General features: G+C 37.9%; 1 protein-coding gene across 4 annotated transcripts in view; it reads left to right on the top strand.

Annotated features, from left to right (window-relative positions):
* Positions 1–3153: 3153 nt before the first annotated feature.
* Positions 3154–23154, top strand: part of PLAGL1 (PLAG1 like zinc finger 1) — a 65925-nt gene continuing 45924 nt past the window's right edge. For all 4 annotated transcript variants that reach the window (XM_082669387.1, XM_082669385.1, XM_082669386.1 and 1 more), the window contains exons 1-2: positions 3154–3291; positions 7571–7640. The gene's annotated coding sequence lies outside the window, so the exon portion shown is untranslated. The remainder of the gene's footprint in view (positions 3292–7570; positions 7641–23154) is intronic.

The following is a 23154-nucleotide window of genomic DNA, read 5'->3' as shown; positions in this document are numbered from 1 at the left end:
ACTGGTCCAATTTGGCCTTGAGAGATACTTCAGTTGGCTTCCATAGTGCTTCCAAAATTAAGGAATTTTATATTGAAACACTATATACCATGCTTTTCCTGAAAATTATATACACTTGGCAATGCTGGCCTGAGCTGTATAGAATCTGCCCCTTACACAAAGAATGATCTTTTCACTTTACTATAATCCTGCTCTTTTTTGTTTTAAACTCCATAGAGCTTTGAGTTTACAACCTTTGCTCTAGAACCTTTGTTGGGGCACATTGTAATGCCAAGGCATGTGTCACTGAGGGAAGGCCTGGAGAAAAGGAGGGTGTCACAGTTGCCTGGTCAAAATATTCATGTTCCAAGAGAACTTTGTGGAAATAACCTAAAGGTAGAAAAGGATTTTCATATAATTCATTACCAACAGGAGAGACAGTCTGACTGATGACTTGTGGATAAAGATGGGACAAAGAAGCACTAAAAAAAAAAATCAAAATCAAAACCCTAAACCACACAGAGAAAACAGCAAAAAACTAACAAACAAAATCCTCACCTACCGCAACCAAAGAAGTACAACCTTATGATGTAAAATGTGAGAAGTGATGGCAAAGCAAAGGTGCCAAAGAGTCTGCAGGTGTGTGGTGTCTATGTTCCTCCACCCCGCTGCAAGACATACTGAGGAAAAAGATGATCAGACCAAATCCTGAGAATTTTCACAGATGTCCTCCAACTGGGAAAGAAGTCAGTGACATCCTTGTGAAACATCAGGGAACCTTTACATACCACTGTTGGATCTTGACCAAAGCAAGACAGTTTGCCACCTTCTGGGGTACTGTGCTGAACTGGGCAAATGAACTGAAGCTTATAGGCATGGAATATTCCCTTGGCTGGCTTGAAGGTGGACTGGTGAGGACTTAAAGGAACCTCAGAAGTGATGGCTGATTTTCCCCAGCAAGCTCTGTATTCAGCTTCAATCAGAGTTCTGCAATCCCCCATCTACCTAAAACCCTCAGGTCACAGAAAAGGTAGATAGAAACAACACTCAGCCCTAAAACTGAAGCTCTGGATAGGGAAGACAAACACATCTCAGGTGAAGAGGAAAGTGCACCGGGAATTCACTCTCAGTATGTTAGTGCAAAAACAAGGTCTGTTGTTAACGTTTTAAGGATAAGCAAGATAAAAGGTATGTCACAGCTGTTGTATAAACATGTTATAACATGGGAGATGGGGGTGAGAAGCAAGGAAAATAGCATGCAGAAGACAGATGAAGAACCAAGTCTGGAAGAAAACCCAACAAAGGAACAGAAATTTATATTCCTTTTATGTGTTTGACTCAACAGAAAAAATAGTATGATTTCACAAAGTAGTTCCAGGACAATATGAGAATGTGATGAAAAAGGAAATTGCATAGCTGAGAAAATCGATTTTCAAAAGAACATAATTTTAATCCAATAAGCTAGAAAAACCAATGAACAGAATTTTTTAGAGAATCACAGTGAATGCAAATCAAAAGAAGATGGATACGGAAAATAAAGATCAAGTATAAGAACAACTGGTGACTGTGAAGTAGAAAAGCCAACCAATGAAAGATAAAGTTATTCAGATATATAATATGAATGGGATACTCTACTAAGAAGAATGGAATCTGTAAGTTAAAATATCATACTGTATACTCGGGGGAAAAAAACTGATACAGAATAATTGACACTGAGACATAGCCCAGTTAAGGATATACAGGGTACTTTAATAATAAAGAATTCTTCAGGCATCCAAGCAGAAAAATCAAATCACCTCCCAGGGAAAATCACATAGGATTCAGTTCTCTCCACAGAAATCTATGATGTCAAAAATCAGTGAAGCAGCTACCTTCTTTTTCTGTTAGGTGTTGAAGGAAGGTGTGAATCCAAAATATTTGCCTTGCTCCGTTTTTTTTTTTTGTTGTTTTTTTTTTAATGTGTAGAGATAAAAAGCAGATAAAACATTATAAGCGCTCCTTAAGAAAACAACTTGCAAAAGAGCAGTCCATCAAGCAATGAATAAAAATAATTCAGGAACGGATATGTTATGATGAACACTGAATTCATTTAAGTATAGAATTAAGACTGACCATCTTGGAGAATAAGGTGGTGGAGCAGTTGTAAATGTACTAAGCGCTGGTAAGCCAGAAGTAATACAAGCGATGGAAATCCGGAGATAGCGGTGAAGATTGATAGAAGTGTGAGATGTTCTTACATCATATTTCAGAGCTATGGGACTGTCTGAAACCTGTAGTGAACTCCATGTTACATTAAGGCCTAGAAACATTTAAGTCTTTTTACTTAGTGTTTACAGGCCTCTTTTAGGGACGTGTTCCTTGTAGGGAAGAAAGCAACCGCTGGAGATTTGCTTGTTTCTTTTTCTTAAATCCAAAGAACATTTTAAAATTACTTAAAGCATACGCAGAATGATTCCACAGCTATAAAATAATTTCCGTCTAATCTTTCTGCGCCTTAGTCTCTGCAGCTATAAGACCGGGAGGAGCAGTTTTGCTCACTAGGTGGTCGTGAGGATTACGTTTATTTACCTGTGAAGTGCTTAGCACAGTGCCTGGCTCACATTCAGTGGGCACATTTAGGCTGCCATGATTTCCACGCGGCACGAATAGGAGAATAGGAGGTAAGTTTGGCCTATTGCAGTGTTCTCCTAGCATCTGTCGTGTTTCTCATTTATGATTTGGCTCTGGGCGGTTCATCCTGGTGGTGACTTAAGTGAACAGCCCCCGATACGGTACGGGGCTTCGGGCTGGTTCGGGTCTACCTGCGCCAGCTCTGCACCTGGGCGACCTTGGCTTAGCCCACACGGATGACTCAATCGGCCAGGCGTCTGGGCGCCTGTCCTCTTCCTCCGCCCAGGCCGCCGACCCCCTGGCTCCCCAGCGGGGCCTCCTCCTGCCACGTGACGCCCCCGCCAGGGGCCCCAGCGCCCTCCTCGCGGACGCGCCGTTCCGGCTCCCGGGCTCCGCCTGTGCGCGGCCTCCTCGGCGCAGCCATCCTCGCGGCTGCCGAGGGCGGCAAAGCCCACGGCATCTGCCATTTGTCATTCAGCCCGTCGGTACCGCCCCGAGCCTTGATTTAGACACGTCTGGGGCGGATTCTGGCCTCACTCTCCTGGCGGACAGACGGACGGACGGACGGGGCGGCTCTCCTCCCAGCCCGGCGGACCGCGGGCCTTGGCGCGCGGGGCGCTTCCCCGGGTCGCCGTCATGGCCGCGGAGGCGGCGCGCCCGAGCTGCCGCGCCTGAGTTCCGGGGGGCTCCGGACCCCGCAGGGTAGGTGTAGGGGGCTCGCGGCCGCGCTCGGGGGCCGTGGGGCCGCGGCCGGCCTGGGGACGGCGGGGTGGCGGCGTTGCCGCGGAGCGAGGACCGCGCTGGGCTGTGTGCCGCGCTCGGGAGGGTGTGCCGGTGCCGACGCGCCGTGTACGTGACGGGGTCCGGGGCTCCTCGGGACGAAGTGTGAAACTCTGACGAATTGTCACCGGGTAAGCCAAGTCGGCTCGAACAACAAATTCTTTCGCCTGGTCGTTTTTAATGCCACTTTTTGAAGCGCTCGTGTATAGTTGGTATGCGGTAAATAGACCTCGGTTTTTGAAACCTGGCAATCTAACCTTGCTAAAAGGCCAGGAAAAAAGTCTGTGAAAAGTAATAATGTGACTAAACATGAAATGTTTGCGTTTACATTCATTATGGAAAATGTGACTCGCTTTATGCTTTAGTATTAGGGACCCTATCAGGTATGCTCTTAAGACTGTTTTAAAATGTGGGCTCTTAAAATTTTCCTAGGATAACTGATAATGCAACTTTGGTTATTTAGTCTCAGCATCAAACTTTAGGGGCAGTGCTGGGGTTTTTTTACTTCTTAATAAACATACTCCTGTAATTTTGACTTTTTTTCCCCCCCAACAAATGTGTTACTTTTATGTTTTAGGAAACCAATAAAAATTAAAAATAGAAACACTCAGCTTAGGTCCTCCTTCTTCCAGGAATCCTTCTCTAACCCCTCCCTCCCCAGGCAGGATCGGAGGCCCCTCCTGTGAGCTTTCTGGGGCCTCACTGAGGTCCTGGTCCCTTATGTCCTCCCCCCCGCCCCCCCCCACTGTGTATTAACCCATCAGTCTCGCTCGGAGCCCAGTGGATACTTAGCACATGGTAAGTGATTAATACTGTTTAACGACCAAAGGAAAAGATAAAACGAGCTGATGTTTCACAGTTTTTAGCTCTGAAGTTATAGAGTGGTAAATTAGATAAGAACATTTACTTAAAGTTAAGGATCTAGAAAAGTTGACAACATCCGACGTCCGTGCTGCACGTCCTAGCAGTTCCACTCCTGGGTATTTATCCTGTAGCATGATGTTTTTCAAAGCTTGAAGCCCATTTAGTGGGTCGTGAAATCAGTTAAGTGGATAAGGATCAGAATTTGTAAAACACGAACTAACAGAATAGAAAATATCAGAATGTGTCTCAGGTCATAGGGTATTTGCTTCATGAAACTTTTCTTTTTTCTTTTTTTCTCTCAGTTTTATACACACACAGATGTGTGTCATGATGTAAAACGTCATTCCTCAGTATGAGTCATGGTCAAAAAAGTTTGAAAGCCACTGCCCTAGATAAATTTTCATACATATACAAAAGCAGACGTGTACAAGAGGGTTTACTATAGTGTTATTTGTAAAACCCCAAAGCTGGAAGCGACCTTCATGTCCATCTGAAGGAGGAAGATAAATTATACTGCAGTCATAAAATGGAACCCACCCAGTTCAGTGGTGAATGAAGTAGTTTTGTGTCTTAACACAAATGCGTCTCAATAATGTTGAGCCAAAAAAAAAAAAAACAACAAGTTGCTGAAGACTACCATCTATGTGAAATTCAGAACCTGGTGAAATAAAGCTGTTGTTAGGGGTGCATGTGTAGGCATTAAAAATAGTAAAGAAAAATTGTAAAGAAATTAATACCATAAAAATCAAGTTAGTGGTCACCTCCTGGGGATGAAGAGGGGGAATATGAATGTGAAGGGACACGCTGCAAGATTCTGGGATGCTGAAAATGCCTTTATCTCCTGACCTGGGCAGTGGTGACATGGATGTTTGCTTTATAACTCTCTGTTAAATGCTACATATAATGTCTGTATATTAAATTTCCCCCAAAGTATATTAAAATATGGGTGTCACAAAATGAAGAAACCTGAAGCTGTCCAGCTTTTCTTTAAAAAAAAAAAAGAAAAGTCATGATCAGGAAGAGGTACCTAGGGAATTTAAATAATATCAAAACTCTGTTGTGGATGCATCAGTGTTCATTAAATTTTTTTTTAAATCTTTAATAATTTTTTTAATATTTAGAAGAAAATAAAAATCACTCACAGATAATACTGTGAACATTTTACTGTGCTTGCTTTCTGAAAAGCGACTTTTACGTATTTTTTACAAAATTGAAATTGTTTCATATAGAATATAAGCTAAAATCAAATTCTTTATAAAAAAATTAATTACTGAAAAGTATATGAAAACATAACAGACCTTCATTGACCTTCATCAAGGAGTTTAAAATGCTAACCTAACATGCTGTTATATTTACTTCAACAATTTCAGTTCCTCAGTCACTCTAGGCCACATTTCAAGTGCTCAGTAGCTGCATGTGACTAGTGTCTCTTATATTTTATTATGCTGTATTATTTTATATTGTGCTATATTATATAACAATATTTGCATCATTGCAGAAATTTCTATCAGAAAACATTGTTCAAGATACAAACCCTTTGTTGGTTATATAAACTGCAGACAATATTTTCTTTGTGCTTTTGTGTCTTAAGATGTTCTTTACTATTAAGGAAATATATTTTGAAAACGTTTTCTAAAAGTTTTAAAGTTTGCATTTTTTACATTTAGTTCTTTAATTTGCCTGACATGTATATGTATATATAGGTGAACATATTTTATTTATGCAATGAGATCAAGATTAATGTGTTTGCTTTTTCCCATGTGGTAATTGTCCCAGTACCAGAGATTTGCAGTGCCACCTCTGTCATATACATATTCCCAGAAATGCTTGGGCTCATTTCTGGATTCTGTACTCTGGTCATTGATTTGTCTCTTTCTGCAAATACTACCAGTTTTTATTTTCTTTTGTTTTATATGTAGTATATTTTTCAGTTCTAAGAGTTAAAAAATGTTTTCATTATAATTTTTTTTCTTATCCTCTGAGATTTTTAGAAGTATTTTCTAGTTCCAAATGTGGAAAGTTTTATGAGTTATCCTTTTGTTATTGATTTTTTAACTTGCAGTGTAGTCAGCAAATGAGGGTTCTATGCTACCGATTCTTTGAAATTTAAGAATTGCTTTACGGCCTCATGCTTAGCTTTTCAACTGCTCCTTGAATGATTGAGAAGAATATATATTCACAGACTTTTGGGGCAAGGTAGGTATATGTCTTAGATGAAGCATAAATACTGTGAGGTTCAAATCTTTTTTAACCTTACCAATTTTTTGGTTTCTTTGATCTGTCAATTACTGAGATTGGTGTAATAAAAATATCACAGTAAAATAATGAATTTTCTCAATTTCTTCTTATAGTTCTGTCAACTTTGCTTTATAAAAGTTGAAAGTACATACAAGTTTGGAATTGCTCTTTCTTCTCTGTGCATTGGACCTTTTGTCATTCTATAGTGACGCCTCCTCACCCAAATGCCTGTTAACCTTAAAATCCATTTTGTTTTATAATCTCCTAGTCACACCTTTCCCTTAGTTAGCATTTGCTTAGAATATTTCTTTCAAATAGGTAAAACCTCATAGTTTTTTCTAATCCACTCTGACAATTTGTCCTTTAACTGGGTCTATCAGTCCAATTAAGTTTAGTGTAATTACTGATACATTTAGGATGAAAGTTAGCATTACCTTTTAGGGTTGTTTTTATCCTGTCTTACTGGTTTTTTCCTCTTCTTTGCCACCTTTTGGTTTTTTTCTTATTCCATTTTCCTTCCTCTTGACTAGTATGAAGGTTACAAATTTATTTCTTTTAGTGGTTTCTTTCAAAATTTTAATATACTAACTTAATATAAAGTTTATTAATTCTTGTTTTTTTTAAAATTCTTGTTTTGAATAATTCAAGAAGCATGAGTTGCCTTGACACCAGTTAATCTCCCAGCTTAAATGTTGTTGTCTTCCAGAGTTTAGTTCCATTTTGATTTTTTTTTCCTATAAATTTGACATCACTGTTTTTTCTTTTCATGAATTCTTTGTCATTCCTCCTTGCATCTCAGATCTTTCTTTTCTTCTTCCTCAAATATATATTTTACAAGCTTGTTTATTAAGGGACTGTTGATGGCAAATGTTATCTGAAAATGTCTTTATTTTGCATTCATTCTTGAATGATGATTTTGTTAGACATATAGTTCCAGGTTGGCAGTATCTTTCTCAGCCCTTTGGAGGTGACATTCCATTGACTTCTACTTTCAATGTTAGAATTAGTTCAAATAACTGTTATTGGTTGGTAATTTGTCTTTTTTTTTTTTTTTTTTTGGCCTGATTTTAAGATCTTCTCTTTCTTTTGTTTTCTACAGTTTTATGACAGAGCGTGTCTAGATGTGGACATTTCATTTATCCTGGATTTATTGTGTTCCTGTCTCTAAGGTTTGTTTTTCATCAGTTCTCGAAAGTTTTATCTTTTATGTCTTTCAATGTTGCTTGTCCTCCATTTTTCCCATTCTTTCCTTTAAGAACTCTGATTAGACTTCTGTTAGACTTTGTCATTCTGTCGTCCATGTCTTTTAATCTCGCTTTTATATATTATACATATTTTTGACCTTGTTGAATTGTAGATAATTTCTTCAGATCTGTATTCTGATCTTTGTCTAATTTTTGTTTTCTTCTTCACATTGAACTATAATTTAAAAACAATGAAGACATAAGAATAAAATGTATGGCTTGATGAAATTTACATATGTATATGCCTGTGTGATCACCACCCAGATAAAGAAACAGAACATTTTCATCCCTGCAAAAGTTCCCTCCTGTCTCTATCCACAGAGCCATTCCTCTCCCCTAGTCAACTATTCTCCTCACTTCTATCACCATAGATTATTTTCACGGGTTCTTGAACTTCATATAAATGGAATCATATAGTTTATTCTTTCTATATTTCTTTTCTTTTGTTCATGCACATTGCATGTATAAGTTGCAAGGGATGACAAACTGTGGGCCAATTCCAGCCCATAACATATTTTCATATATGAAATTTTATTGTATATAGCCATGTCCATTCAGCAGAGTTGGGTAGTTATAACAGAGACCATATGGCCCATAAAGCCTGAACTATATATTATATGACCCTTTACAGAAAAAGTTTAGTGATGTATCTTCTACAGTATTGCATTATAAGGATATACCACAATTTATCCTTTTTTCTTGTTGATAAGCATGGGAGTTGTTTTCAGGTTTTGGCCATTATAAATAAAATTGCTATGTATGTTCTTGAAACTGCCATTGGTGAATGTATGTACTCATATCTCTTGGATATATACCAAGGAGCTGAATTGATGGTCTTTGGGTAAGTTGATTGCATTTCCATGAATATTAATAATGTTGAACATCCTTTTATATCTTTTATGGCCGTTCAGATTTCTCTTATGAAGTGCCTGTGTAAATCTTTTGGCCACTTTTTTAAATTAGGCTATCTTTTTGTTAGTGATTTTTAGTTCCTTATGTATTTTGAATAGGAAACCTTTATCAGATACATGTTTGCAAGTATTTTCTACCTGTCTGAATTTGCCTACTTAGTCTATTAATAATGCCTTTGGATGAACAGATTTGTTTTTATGAAGTCCAGTCTATCAGTGTTTTTTTTGGGGGGGGCGGGGGTGGGTGGAGGGTGGAAGGTTAGTGCTTTTTTGTACCCTGCCCACAGAATTCTCTTCCACCTTCGTTGTTGCCCTCCATCAAGGTCCTGAAGACATTTGCTTATTGTTTTCCATCAGAAGCCTTATAGTTTTAGTCCTCACAGTTGGGCCTTTGATTTATCTACAGTTGATTTTGTGAGGCAGGGGTCAGTATTTATTTTCCAGGTGGTCATCTAGCTACTCTACACATTTATTGAAAAGATTTTACTTTTTCCATTGAATTGCAGTGGGACCTTTGTTAAAAATGGATGATCACATATTTGGGTCTGTTCTGGACTCTAATCTGTTCCACTTAAACTATTTATCAATTCTTTCATCAGTACTGCACTTTCTTAATTACCATAGTTTATACTAAGTCTTGACATATAGTACTGTAAACCCTCCAGTTTTGGTCTTCTTAAGGATTGTTTTAGCTATTTAAGTGCTGTGCATTTCCATGCACATTTTAGAATGAGCTTGTCAACATCTATTTAAAGAAAAAGTCTACCAGACTTTTGATTGGGATTGCATTGACTCTGTAGAACAACTTTAGGAGAATGGACATCTTAATAGAATCTTCCAATTTATGAACATGGTAAATCTCTTAATTGAATAAGTTCTTCAGTTATTCTTAGCACTGTTTTATGTTTTTCACTGTGGAGGACTTACACACTATTAAATTTATTTCTAGCCACTTGAGTTTTTTGATACTATTATAAATGGTATCTTTTTTTCAATTTTATTTTCCAACCATCTTGCTAGTATAGAAATGTAATTGATTTTTGTATATTGAGCTTGTACTTAGTGACTGTGCTAAATTCACTTTTCAGTTCTGGTAGTTTGTAGATCTTTCTAAAGCTACAATCATGTCATCTGTTAAAAAAAAAATTTGTCTTTCTAATTTCTATTCATTTTTTTTCTTGCCTTATTGCACTGGCTGGAAACACTGGAACAGTATTTAACAGAAGTGTTAAAATGGACATCCTTACTTTTTCCTGATCTTAAGGGAGAATATTTCACTTTTAAGGATGATGTTTACTGTACATTTTTTGTAGATGCTCTTTACCAGATTGAGAAATTTTTCTGTTTCTGGTTTACTGAAATTTGTTTTCACAAGTGTGTACCAAAATTTAAAACTTTTAATTATGAAATAATTTTAAATTTACAAAAGAGTTGCAAAGGTAGTATAGAGTGTTCCTATATATGCTTCACCTAGCTTCCTCTAATGTTAACATTTTACATAACCATGATGCATTTGTCAGAATTAAGAAATTAACATTGGCACAATGCTATTAACTATAGACTTTATTCAGATTTCCCCAGTTTTCCCACCAATGTTCTTTTTCTGTTCCAGGACATAATCCATATACCACATTACATTTCCTTGTCACGTAATCTGCTCTAATCCGTGACAGTTTTTAAGTCTTTTCTTGTTTTTCGATACCTTGCCACTTTTGAAGAGTAATGGCCATGTATTTTATACAGTGTCCCTCAATTTGGGTTTGTCTGATGTTTTCTCACAATTAGACTGAGGTTATGGACTTTGAAGGAAGAATACCACAGAGATGTTGTGTCATTGCATCATATCTGGGGGCACATGATATCCATATCAACACATTAACCTTGATTACACAGTTTAGGTAGTGTCTGCCAGACTTATCCATTGTAACAGTTCTGTTTTTCTTTTTTCACATTCAAGGGAAGGAGAGGGAAAAATATCAAATGATTTGTGAGTATATATTAAAACTACCATAATAGTTAATAAATATTCTGAGGGATTTATTTTGAGGTTGTGCAAATGTCCTGTTTCTCCTTAAAGTTTTGCTCATTAATTTTAGCATTCAACTGACCTTGCCTGTAGCAGTTATTATTGTGGTATTCTAGTGGTGATTTCCATTTCTTTTATTCTTTCTATGTTTATTAACTGGAATTCTGACTCGGGAACCAGCCTGCCTGAGTTCAGCTCCTAGTTCTGCCCCTTCCTTGCTACCGTGTAATATTGGACAATTACTTAACTTCCCTATATTTCAAATTTCTCATCTATAAAATGTAGATAACAAGTGTCTACCATAGAAGGTTGCTGAGAGGATTAAAAGAACTAATATGTAGAAAGGGCTAAGAATTGTGCTTAGTGCCTAGGAAGTACTCATTGTTTTCTTTATTTCTTAATGTGGTAAGTTATTTTAATTATTTTAATAATTATACAAGTTATCTTATTATGAAATCATCTTGTACTCTTGGATAAAACTTACATATATGACCTGGATTTAATTTACTTTTTAATTTTTTTCATGTAATATTCATGAGTCATACAGCAGGTGTTCTTTTGCCACAGCAAAGGACACAATGAATGATAGATTCCTAAAAATATATATATAAATTACACAAGGGCTTAGCAACTGAGGTGGCAACATTCCTAACTTTCTAGAGCAATTTCTATCTGACTCTTTTGGTAAAGCTAGAGATAGAGATAGCTTTTGCAAATGAATCTTTTAAAATATTAAATTGAGCAAATTCAAAACTTGGCGTATATTGTGAAAAATGGCCACTCAGCAGGAAGGAAAAATGATTTTTAACTTTCCTACATGTTTTACCTTGAACATTGTATTATCGTAGAGGTTTCAATGTTTGGAATATTTAAAAGGATTCATTTGCCAACAGTATGTATTGAGCACTTTCAATGTGCTAGGCAATGTATTTTTCTAGTTTGGGATATGGTTTTTGCTCTTGGGGCAGCTTATGGGACAGTCAAGATCATTTTAAAAGTTGAAGTTAGGCCTACTTGAATCATTCAGGGAAACTCAATTTCTGTTACTTTTTAAGTAGTTGATAAAATTGAATTCTAATATCTTTGTTTTTTCCACTCCTCTCAGCATCTTGGATTAGGTCCTTATCATTCTATGCTATTTCCACCCATATTGAGATTTTCCTTCCCTTCCTATCATGTGTAATGACCACTGGAAAGAATCCTTCAGTGACATCCCAGGATTTGAGAAAACAGGTCCTTGACTTCTTAACCTGACAGTGGTCATTTTTCTATTTAGTCCCAAGTGGCTTTACTAGCCTTATAGTCTTACTCCTCAGAATTAGTCCAGCGGCACAAGTGGTCTTAACTACTCATTAGAACCTGAAGTCAGTGCACTGTTTTTGAGGCTATGCTTTTTCTTGCCAGGAAATGCTCTTGGCAGGCTATGCTTGTTCATGCCATTTCCTCTGTCTTAAGTGAATGTCCCAAAAATCTTCTAGGCTCTGTTCAGAGAATACTCACTCCACAGTCCTACTAGCTAGATAGGAACCCTGTAATTTGTAATCTATAGCCCTTGTTAAAATATTTCCTTCATCACCAATCTTTATATCTAAATGTCACTTCCAGTTGGTCAGGTTCTTAGAGATGGGGTTCCAGTACTTGCCATGATACTTTGCATACAAAGAGCTATTGCTAAATAGCTACCACTCTTAAATACCTGCTGTAATCGTGCTACAGTTTTGCAAAGTGTTATTGTCTCTCTTTTAAGTTGTGAAGAAACTCAGTATCAAAGAGATTAAGAAACTTGCCCAACACCAGTATAGTTAGTAAGTGGCAAAACTGGTCTGTCTGATTCAAAAGCTCTTGCGATTTCTTGTATGTCATCCCACCTTGGTACTAAAAATAAATAGTTAAATAAAATTATTAAACAGATGTATTTTTGGTGAAACACATCATTGAAATTGCTTCACTTACATTACTAATATGCTACTTGGAGTCATCGTTTCAGTGACTAAGTTAGTTGCTGTGGACTAACCGATGTACTCCTATTTTCTTTGGATTTTCCTTCCAAGTTTCCATTGATACTAATGAATAAGGTTTGATAATCTAATTTTAGCTTATTTTGGGGGTAAGTGAAATAGAAACTTAAGCACAATTTGTTTTATTTTGAAGAAGAATATTTTGCATTTGCTTAATAACTTTTACTAGGTAAAAATAGTCTGCTTGTCTTTTGTGAAGTACTTTTTCTATTGAGATGTAAAATACATGAGTGTGGGGCGAGCATATAAAGTGTGCCAATCTTAAATAAACAGCTTGATGATTTTTCTAAAAACATACTACCTGTATAATTACTGCATGAAGATAGACAATATTACATCCATCTAGAAAAAGCAAATTCTCTCACGCACCTCCTAGCCAGCACCTCCCCAGAAGTAACACCCTTTTGATTCCCATCACTCTAGATTAGTTTTGTCTCTTCTTGAACTTTAAGGGTAACCAAGTAGTATGTACTTCTTCGTGTCTGACTTCTTTCATTCAGCATAGTTGTTTTGAAATTTATCCATGCTGATGCATGTATAGTTTATTCTTTCTTTCTCATATATATTTTTTCTGATTAGCATTCCATTCTATCAATATACCACAATTTGTTTATTCATTCTGTTAATAGATGTGTGGGTGTGTTCTGATTTTGGCTATTATAAATAAAGCTGCTATGAATAGTCATACACAGATGTTTTGGTGGACATTTGTAGTATTTCGCTTGGGAGCATATGTAAGACTAGAATTAAGTCACAGAACAGCCGTGTATTTAGTTTCAGTGAATTCTGCCGAACAGTTTACCAACAGTGAATGAATAAATGGACACTCCTGGTAGCAGTGAGAGTTACAACTGTAGTTCCACATTTTCGCCAGCACTTGATATTATTATTTTTCATATTAAGCCCTCTGGTGGATGTGAGATGCTGTCTCATGGTTTTCATTTGCATTTCCTTCATTATTAATAATGTTGAGCACCTTTTCACGTGTATCTTGGCTAATTTGGTAAGGTAAAAACAGATATATTTTTTGGAGCAGTACTTGTTTAAGTCTTTCACACATTTTTATTGGGTTGTTTGTCATCTTATTGATTTGTAGGAATTCTTTGTATTCTGGAAAATGTCCTTTGTTGGATGTGTATATTGCAAATAGCTTCTCAGTCTGACTTTTCTGTTTTCTCTTTTAGTGATGTTTTTTCAGGAACGGTTCTTAATCAAATCCAGTTTATCAATTTTTTTAATAGTTACTGTGTTTTGTATCCTGCTTTAGAAATCTTTGTCTGTTCCACAGTCATGAAGGTATTCATTTTCCATTCACATTTAGGTCTGTGATCCATTCTATGATCTATCTCAGATTTTTGTTTTGATGTGAGATAAGGGTCAAGGTTCACTTTTTTCAGTATAGCTGCCCTTTTAAAATTCAGAGATTATATTACAAAGGAATAAGGGAAGAACGGATATCGGGGAGAATTGGCTGTTGTTGCCGTAGCTTCTATTTGTATGCACTTTGTAAGTGCTTGATATTTGATTAACTCTCAGCTACCTCTAATGGCAGCCTCATAATCAGACATATAGGCCTGTGATAGAAGACTTTCCCAGATCTACTTAACAGGAAGAGTACCAAGTAGTGACGGGGTTAGCTACTTCTTAGTGAGACCAATGTTCGAATCTTTAGTTAAAATTCCTCTCAAATTACCAGTGTTTCTTCTTTATATGGCACTGTTGCCATCATAGCAGTTGGGAGGTAATGAAATCCTAAATCAAGAAAATCTAAAGAAAGACGTGGCTCCCCAGGTCTTACAATAGAGTGGACTATGGTGGGAGGGAGACCAAATGAAACATCTTTTCGTCTTGGTTAGCTCCTAAACATCTCTCATCCTTTATATTTTGGAAAAGAGACTGGAGGTCTAGATTCCAGGTAATTTTTTTTTAATACATTTATTTATTTATTTATTTATTTATTTTTGGCTGTGTTGGGTCTTCGTTTCTGTGCGTTTCTCTAGTTGCGGCGAGCGGGGGCCACTCTTCATCGTGGTGCGCGGGCCTCTCACTATCGCGGCCTCTCTTGTTGCGGGGCACAGGCTCCAGACGTGCCAGCTCAGTAGTTGTGGCTCATGGGCCCAGTTGCTCTGCAACATGTGGGATCTTCCCAGACCAGGGCTCGAACCCGTATCCCCTGCATTGGCAGGCAGACTCTCAACCACTGTGCCACCAGGGAAGCCCCCTAGATTCCAGGTAATTTTACTGTTGGTTACCACTAATGCAGTTAGTAGATGCAGATTTTTCATTTCATAGGAAGTATTTAGTATTGCTAGACCTTGAAACAAAAGGTCTCTGTTTGATAATTAAGGCTTGGACCCACCCAGTGTTGAGTGTCCTTCCTTTTTTCATTCCTGGGGGAAAATACTCTGAAATATCCTAGAAGGGTAGATGTATTAGTTTGCTTGGGCTGCCATAACAAAATACTACAGGTTGGGTGGCTTAAACAACATAAATGTACTCACAGTTCTGGAGTCTGGAAGTCCAAGATCAAGGTGCTAGCAAATTTGGTTTCTGATGAGGCTCTCTTCCTGACTTGCAGGTGGCTGCCTTCTTGCTGTGTCTTCACATGGCCTTTCCTCTATGCACTGAGTGTGTGCATGGAGAGAGAGTGGTCTCTGGTGTCTCTTTGTCTTCTACTAAGGTCACCAGTGCTATTGGATTAAGGCTTCATCCTCAACCTCATTTAACCTTAATTATCTTTCTAAAGGCTCTATCTTCAAATACAGTCACATTGGGGGCTTCAACGTAGGAATATTGGGGGGCACAATTCAGTCCATAACAATGGGTTTTCTAGAAATGCATGCAGCAGTAAAATATTGGGACTGAATATAAACTGCTTTAGTGTTCATGCTGCTTTCACTCTCTGCCATATATTTCATAAGAATAACCAGAGTTTTCATAATGCAATTAGTTTAGTTTAGCTCCTGCTGGAGATTTTGAGAGCTTGTGTGAAGTAGAGCTGTTGTGTTAAATCTGTCTGTACTTCTGTGAAGCGTGAAGTCAGTGTCATATGTTTTAGGGATAATACCGTGTCACATCAAAGAGATGTTTAAAACTGCAATCTAGAGAATTGTTTTTAAACATCTGGGGAAAGATGTTCATATTCTCAGAGGATGTGATGTAGAGCATCATTCACTGTGACATTTTAAAAATCTATAGTATATAGGAAAATTGTTGATTTTTCTGATACCTTTCTGGGATTATTAAGATAATACAGATCCGTCTTTGGATGTTGCAGATTATAAATTTTGCCAGTACACTTTAGGAATTTTTGTTTTGTTTTGTTTTGTAGTGACTTACCTGTTTCAGTTAATCCCAGTTTTTTTTTCCCCACATTGTCGAAGGAGTAGATGATGGAAAGCATTCTAGTTTTAAAGCGTAAACATGTTACTCAGATTTTTAAAAATTAGAGTAGATGGTATCTTGTGTGTGTGTAAAAGAAGGAACGTTTGATTTCCTCTATTAGGTTGGCAATTCAAAATATCTTATAATCACCTAAATTCCTTGCCCCCTCTTATGCTTGCTTCAGTTAAAATAAGAAAGAGGAAGAAGAAACTTGTTGGTCCATGAGGTTGCAAGATTTTGAAGAGGAAGATTGATCAAAGGTTGTATATGTTGAAGTCCATGTTTATTCCGTGAATCTTATGTTGGAAGCTCTCAGCTGTTTAGAAGCCAGTATCCCTATTCCTGTAATTGTTTTTACAGGTAGAGAAAGTGATGTAGTCTTTTCCATATCTTGCCTGGGAAGATATGGAATTACCTGAATTACATATGTGTTGTTTTTAAATTGGAAACGTCAGACTTCACTGGCCAAATAGGACCCGAGACTACATAAAATCTTTGTGGAAGATTTAGGAACAGCTAATGTAGAGCTAATTCTAGTAAAGACAGCATCTGACCTCCCTTTTTGGCGCATGGACAGATGTATAATGGTTCCTCCTGAACTGTCACTTTCAGATCCCCGTTTTTAAGTAGCAAATGAAGTGAAATAAATAGAAAAGTTTTCCAAATGAAAAGGAGATCGTAAATCTGTTAAAAGCAGGTGACTGTGGTAAAAACACAGACAGTATACAGTGGCAATAGTGAGGCATCCTAGAACTAGTAGAAAATCAACATAATAGAAGGAATTTGATACGAGCAGAAATCTAAAGCACAAGAGCACAATCTCTTTTTAGATCAGAAAGGAAGAACAGGATTTGATAGCTATAGCTTATAAATGCTATTTACATAATTGAAGAAAGAATGTATCTACTGGATATGTTTTTTTCCACAAGAGATTTGGTGGCATTTTTAACATGACCAAGTGAGAAAGATTTGATGACAGAAAAGACTGTTGGGTCCCCCAACATCTACATTGAGATGTAGAGTATGGTAAAATTGGTTCCTCTGATTGGCAGCATTTGATACCACTGTCCATTAAAATCATTTAACTAACTTACCTTGTTTGGATTACACTAAGGAGCCTTGTGTATCACTCAGGAGAGGCTAGGTTATGCTATAGAACAAATGACTCCAAAAGCTCAATGGTTTAACACAATGAAAAGTATTAGTTTATTGTTTGCCTATGCCACATATCCAAAGTAGATTGGAAAAGGGAAACCTGGAAGACACACTGGAGTCACTGGTCCATAGCAATTTTGAAATCCCTCATGACAGGTATCATGACATGTAGGGGGACAAATATTTCTTAATTAGGGCCTGATTTCTACCTTCTCGTTCATTGTTTTAAGAGGCCTGGATCTTCCCTTTGGAGGGTTCTTTCTTTTCTTTTCTCTCCCTTAGCCACATATGAAGTGGAGAGTAAAGAATTTGCTGAACTTGGGAACTGAGCAACTCTTTCTGCCCACTTCCTCCAAATAGAAGGTTGGGAACCAAAGTATCATTTTAAGACTTCAATTGATAAGCTGGTTCTTTGGCAGCATAATTCTCTCCAAAATCTAGAATTTTTCTTATCTGTTTCCAACGATTTCTATGTGCTAGTAAATACATCCCTAGTTTTTTCTTTTGTTTTGAGATATGGTTCTTAGATTTGCTGCCTTGATTTGCTTTCTCATTCCTGTAGCTCTCTTTCTTGACCCAAAGAAAGTTACTTTGGGACTGGCTTGCTTCTTTTGGAAATCTTTACCCTTAACCTCATCTTCTTCCTCAGTCTTTTTATCCATATAAATGACTTAGTGGATACATTATCTATCATTGCCCTGAGGCAATTTAATTAAAAAAAAAGATTTTCCTAGGCTTATGACCTTCAAAGTCTTTAAACTGTTAGTATGGGAGTTGAGAAGTATTTAGTTCTTTTTTGTTTGCGATATGTGGGCCTCTCACCGCCGCGGCCTCTCCTGTTGCGGAGCACAGGCTCCAGACGCACAGACTCAGTGGCCATGGCTCACGGGCCCAGCTGCTCTGCTGCATGTGGGATCCTCCCGGACCGGGGCACGAACCCGTGTCCCCAGCATAAGCAGGTGGACTCCCAACCACTGTGCCACCAGGGAAGCCCTAGTTAGTTCTTTTAATACTGCAAATCTGAAATGTCTGATCCTCTATTCCTCCACTTCTTGAAAACTGGATAGTCCTTTTTGGAGCTCATCTCTTTCTTGAATACCTTGCCAAATGCAGCCAATAACCAGTGCACTCTTCCAGTGTTTTGTTTTGTTACCTCTTCTAGGGCTGCAGTTTCATTAGGTAGGTGATCTGCCTCCCAAGGCACCAGAAGCAAATGCGTTACCAAATACACCACTGTATAAAATACGCCACTATCTTTCCAGCTCTTAAGATAATTTTTCTCACTGCTTCCTGACCACAAAACCATGGTCATGTGTTTTAGGTTTTTGCTAGAGAAGCATCCTACTTCTGGTACCGATTTCTATATAGTCAGGATGGGCTAAAGTTATCTGTGCTAATGAGCCATCCCCAAACCTCAGTGGCTTCACAGAAGAACAGTTTATTTTCTTGTTCACACTGAACATCCATTGTGGATTTGTGGGAGGCTCTACTCCATCCACACTGTCAGACTTAGGCCTGTGAGGCATCACCGTCCTGAGCTGTATGCTTTCTGAAATACTTGGTCTTCTCGATTTACGTGGTAAGGAAAGATAATATTAAATGGTCTTGTGCCAGTAATTAACTGTTTGTTGGCAGCCCAGAGCTAGTCACATGGCCCTGCCTAACTATAAGCAGGTAGAGAAGTCCAAGCAGGAATATAAACAGAAGGACTGGTACTGTGACTCAAAACAGTTAAAAGTTTTAAGACAGTAAACTAACTACAAAAATATACTCTATCATTCCTTGACAAATTGATCTCAAATGACCTGGAAAACCAGATTTGAATGTGGAATTCTTAGTCTTGAGATTTCTGCACCTTTAGAACATGACAGTGTAGGGAGAGCTGGCCCATCTTCTCTTTTCTTCACATCCTTGGCCCAATTCTGCACTATGAAGGGCACACATTTGGTTATGTCCACACCCCTACAAACAGCCACCCCTTGGCCACCTCTTGAGCCTAGTGTGGCACATAGAGTGGCATGATCTGTCCTAAAAAGTAACAGGTTTAGGTGAAAGGATTGTGCAGTCCCTGGTGGCAGGCTTGAAGCTCTTTGAACAAGAATTCCGTGGTTCCAGGATCCTGGAGCATAGTCTAGGAGGGGAGTCTGGGCCTGGGTGGGTATGTCCTCTTAGACACTTGGACTTTTCACTGTGGAGGGAAGGGTTTGCTGTGAACCACTCTTGCCCATGTTTAAGGACAGTGCTGAGCAAGTGTAATATCTGTGTTGCCTAGAAAATGAGAGTAAGATATGAATGAGCACGTAAATCTATACCATTCTCGTGCTTACTAATTTAGCTTCCTAGATAGAGCTAGAAGGGGAAGATGCCCTGATCACCAAAGTTGAGTTGAATGTCTTGACAATTATTACTTTTATTATAAAGTCCTCATTATAATATATAAATCAGTTTCTTATGTTTTTGCTCGTAGCAAATTTATATCAATCCTAGGTTTTCTGACCTTATGGAGGTATTGGGACTATGTCATATCTCTCTTAGTGATGCCCTTACCCTGTTACCATGTAACGGGAACAACTAAGAAACTGTGACATCTAACCATCATGAAAGGCAGTCAGCCTGGGGAGCAGAATCTGGGTGATCAGATCAAATGTTAGCTCTACTACTTCATAACTGTCCAATATTAGGAAGGTATTTTTTCTTTCTGAGCCAAAATTTTCTTATTTGTATAAAGGGGATAAACCCACCTATTCTCAGGTTGTCGTGATCAATATAATATACACCAAGTGGCCTACGCAGAAAATATTCATAGGTCAAGCAAAGGTTTTTTCTCAATTAAAATAATGAAAAGTAATGAGGTATTTTAAGAAGTAAATCTGAGATTTAGTACAGGGAGGTTGACATAAGGAAGGAAAGAGGTGGGGGTCCGTGGAAGATAAAGTGCTTAGTTTAATATCCTGAAAAGAGTGCTTTGGGGCAGCCCTAGGCTCTTGCTTATCTCCAAGGGAAGGTATGTATCTTTACTATCTCAACCTAATAATTTCTCTTGAGCTTCAGTGTCCTGATTTGTTAAATGAAGATAATAGGAATTGCTTTGATGACCTTGATAAGGATCCTTTGATAGAGTGGTGGAGATAAGAGCCAAGGGAATGGGTTGGAAAGTGAATAGGAGGTCAGGAAATGGGGATTATCTGTTTTCAATTCTTTTCTGTGAAGTTAATCGGAGAAAGTTAGTCTGTGAAACATAGTGGGAACTGGAGGGCAATGCGAGGTCAGTGAAGGTTTTGTTTATTAAAGGTTGGGAAATACCAGAGCATGATTGTGTGTTGGGGAGAAGTACCTCTAGTAGAAAGGGAGAGGATGATAATGGAGAGAAAACTTTGGATGGCGAGGTGGGGTTGACCTTTGGTGCTAGGAAGAGAAATTTGTAGGTTTAGCATTGGGAAGATGAGATGCTCCACCCAGTAGCGCTCTCTCGCGCGCGCGCGCGCTCTCTCTCTCTCTCTCTCTCTCTCTGCCCCCTTCCCTCCCCCTCCCTTTCTCTCTCAGTGAAGCATGAAGTAGGGATGTTAGCAAAGAGATGTATGTACAACTGTGGGGAGTGGGAGGTCATTTGGAAGATAGTAGAGAAAATGGGAAATTAATAAGAGTGAGGGAATATTCTGGAGTTGTGCAGGCTCTGGAACCCAGCTGAGTCTGAGTTGACAGGGTTAGAGTGAAGTCACTCTCCCCAGCTGTGAGACCCCATCTCTGAACCCTTTGTCGTCATTTCTCCTGCAGTAGCCTTTCCATTCTATTGTTTTTGAGCATTTTTGATATTACCTGAGTCACTCTTCAGTTACACTGAGCTGCCTGCTGGGGCTGTCCAAGTTAAGGTCAAGGTACCCGTTATTATTTGGTTAGCTCTCTGATTACAGAATTGTATAGGTTTTGAGTAGTCTACCCAGCTTTTCCCCCAGCTTGTGCTATTATTGGTGTGAGATTTTGTAGAGAGTGAGGTGGTTCAGAAATGACTAAATTGTCTTTATCTCTATGTAAGGTCATTACAATGGACTGAATGTTTATGTCCACACAAAATTTACATGTTGAAATACTAATGCCAAATGTGATGATATTTGAAGGTGGGGCTTCAGGAGGTAATTAGATCATGAGGGTGGAGCCTTCGTGAATGAGATTAGTGCCCTTATGAGAAGAGGCCAGAGAACTAGCCAGCTGTTTTTCCTGACACGTGAGAGTACAATGAGAAGTCAGCAGTCTTCAACATTGAAGAGGGTTCTTACCTGAACCCAAGCATACTGGCATTCTTCTCAAACTCACTTGGAACATTCATCAAGGTAGACCACATAAAACTCACTTGGAACATTCATCAAGGTAGACCACATAAAACACATCTTAACAAAGTTAAAAGGGTAGAAATCATATGATATCTGCTCTCAGACCACAATGGAATTAGAGTCAATAATAGAAGGACAACTGGAAAATTCTCAAAATACATGGAGATTAAACAGCATACTTACAAATAATACATAGGTCAGAAAAAATCTTGGGAAATTTAAAAATATTTTGAACTAAATAAAAATGAAAACACAACTTATCAAAATATGTTGGATGCAGAGAAAGCAGTGCTTAGAAGGAAATGTATAGCATTGAATGCATATGCTAGGAAGGAAGAATCAATCTGTTTTCATCTTAGGAAACTAGATAAAGAAAAGCAAACTAAATCTAAGGTATGGAGAAGAAAAGAAGTAATAAGAATTAGACCAGAAATCAATGAAATTGAGAATAGGAAATCAATAGAGAAAAGCAAGGACACAAAAATTGGTTTTATTGAAGAGAGCAATAAAATTGATAAGCCTCTAATGAGGCTAACTAAGAAGAGAAGAGGGAGGATACAAATTACTCATATCAGAAATGAAGGGACATCACTTCAGATCCCTTGGACATTAAAAGGATAATAAAGGAATACAATGAACTAAGTGCCCACAAATTTGATAACCTGGATGAAATGGATCAACTCTTTAAAAGACAATGTGCTAAAACACAGAAGAAGAAATAGACAATTGAAGAGGATTTCTCAATTAAAGAATTCAGGTAAATAATTACCTTCCAAAATAGAAAGCACCCGGCCCAGATGGTTTTACTGGTGAATTCTGCCAAACATTTAAGGAAGAAATTATGCCGGTTCTCTATAATCACTTTCAAAGGATAGAAGCAGAGGGAATACGTTTTAACTCATTCAATGAGGCTAGCCTTACCTCAGTAGCAAAACCAATAAGCAATTACAGCAGCATTGTAGGATACAAGTTCATTATACAAAAGTCGGTTGCTTTCCTATATATGCTTTCCTTATTTCCAATGAACAAGTGGAATTTGAAATTAAGAACACCTTCCTGGGACTTCCCTGGTGGTCCAGTGCATAAGACTCTTGTCTCTCAGTGCAGGGGGCCTGGGTTCGATCCCTGGTCGGGGAACTAGATCCTGCATGCATGCTGCAACTAAGAAGTCCGCGTACTGCAACTAAAGATCCTGCATGCTGCAACTAACCACATAAAACTCACTTGGAACAGCCAAGTGAGCCAAAATAAATTAAAAAAAAAACAGCAACGAGAAAACCACCTTCCCATCATTTTTACTGTGAACCTAAAACTGCTCTAAAGAATAATATATTTTAAAATAAATATTAAAAATATGAAATCTATGAGTTCGGTCACTACTTTAGCTTACCTTTTACCTTTTGATTTTTGAAGTGAGTAGTCTATGTTAAGGTAACGAGGAACAAACATCTTTTCAGAGAATTTGTTCCTTAAACTGAAACTTACTCTTTAATGCAGAAAAATAGAATTCCTTATTCATGATTTGACATTCAACTACACAGTAGACTCTTAACACACAGTGAGTAAGATACTTATTGTTCACAAATGGATGTTATTTTAGTGTTAAAAATAGATATA

The sequence above is a fragment of the Grampus griseus genome, assembly GCF_964374135.1.
Source record: "Grampus griseus genome assembly, chromosome: 13".
Lineage (NCBI taxonomy): Eukaryota > Metazoa > Chordata > Mammalia > Artiodactyla > Delphinidae > Grampus > Grampus griseus.
This window is presented reverse-complemented; position numbering and strand designations above follow the sequence as displayed.